The sequence below is a fragment of the Bos grunniens genome, chromosome 1, assembly GCF_055505025.1.
Source record: "Bos grunniens cultivar Pamir isolate PY7600 chromosome 1, Bosgru_T2T1.0, whole genome shotgun sequence".
NCBI lineage: Eukaryota > Metazoa > Chordata > Mammalia > Artiodactyla > Bovidae > Bos > Bos grunniens.
In genome coordinates this window covers 103,089,918-103,091,461 of record NC_141165.1, presented here as the reverse complement: position 1 = coordinate 103,091,461, position 1,544 = coordinate 103,089,918, and the positions used below count along the sequence as shown (strand labels likewise).

The following is a 1,544-nucleotide window of genomic DNA, read 5'->3' as shown; positions in this document are numbered from 1 at the left end:
CAAATTATCCTGCCACAGTTACAATACCTTGAAATTTGGTAATCATATTAACTGACATCTGTTCAGTGCATAGAAGGTACCAGGCACAAGTGCTTTCTGTTTTGCTTGTTTTTTGTTTTTTGACTTTGGCTTTGGTTTATTGATGTCAGAGCACCCTTTGAATGTAGTTAAAAAACAAAAACATACACAATGAGAATGAAATTGGATCCAGGCTGCTGCCACCTGATCCCAGGAGAATTCCTCCAATCAAGCTGATTTGTACAAAATGCAAGAGGAGAAAAATGAGGCAATCTGGTGCTGAGTCAAGGAGGAATCAACTGGCAGAAGAGCAGTTGAAGGAGTGGGCAGGTCACAACTCTTTCTTGTAAGTGTGAGTGCAAACTGCACCACCCTGGGTGGGTGTCAGGATGGGCATCCCATCACCTGTTTCCTGCACTAGTGTCTTCTCTTGTCCGTTCCACTTCTGCACGTGAACAAGTTTGCCTCCGTCCAGCACGTCACAGTGGATTTGACCTTCCTGTCATCTGCTGTTGTCTCACCAAACTCCATTCCCAGCTTAAAGCAGATCTCTGTGTTCTTGAAGATGCTTTGTGTTTTTATGGTGATTGTGTCTCCATTCACTTCAGTGATGTGGTAGGTTGGTCATGGTGGCCACCTGCCTGGTAGCAAAATCCACACTGAGTGACTTCAGGTAGTCATTGAAATTCTTGCCATCCAGTAACTTCCAGATGCCCATGAAGGTGTCCACCAGAGGGAGGCTGGGCAAGGCTGAGAAAGAGACAACAGAGTAGCATGCAAAGACTCTGGGATGGCCCAGGGACTGTTCTAAGGTTGTTTATTTTCTTACTTCATTTTTTCTTACAACAACACATGAAGCAGATACTTCCATTATACCCATTTTATACATGAGGACGCTGAGGTTTGAAAGGTTAGGTAACCTGTGCTAAATTACTGAGCTACTGACTGGTAGACTGAGAGTTAAATCTCAGGCAATTGATTCAAGCATTTCTGCTTACAAACATTGTGGTATTTGCCTTTCATATTAAACACAGCAACTAGAATCAGATAGTTTGCTGATTTGAAAAGAAGCAGTTTGCAGCTTTTGTTTGGCTTTTGTTTTTTTAAATGGAAGTATAGTTGGTTTACAATGTTGTGTTAATTTCTGGCATACAGCAAAGTCATTGACATATATGTAAATTATATAATATTAAATATTCTTTTTCAGATTTTTCCCATTTTAGGTTATTATAAGATATTGAATATCGTTCCTGTGCTATACAGTAGGACCTTGTTGTTAAGAAGTGTTTTTGAGTATAAATATGAAGCATTTTAGATGTGGCTCAAAAATTGAGAATTGACTCCTTCCTTGCTTGAGTTTGGACTGGACACTTAGAAGTGTTCTAATCACTCAGCTAGACAAATATATTTCAACTTTATGTTTTAACCTTCCACTGGTAACTTTGTAAGACACATCTTGCTTCACCATAGTATTTGCTACAAGGTTTGTAGAGAAAAAGTAGAGATTATCTATCTATATATATCTA

At 39.3% G+C, this 1,544-nt stretch overlaps 1 pseudogene; it reads right to left on the bottom strand.

Moving 5' to 3' along the window:
* Positions 1–349: 349 nt before the first annotated feature.
* On the bottom strand, positions 350–745 carry LOC147380030 (fatty acid-binding protein, heart pseudogene; annotated as a pseudogene).
* Between the last annotated feature and the right edge of the window lie 799 nt (positions 746–1,544).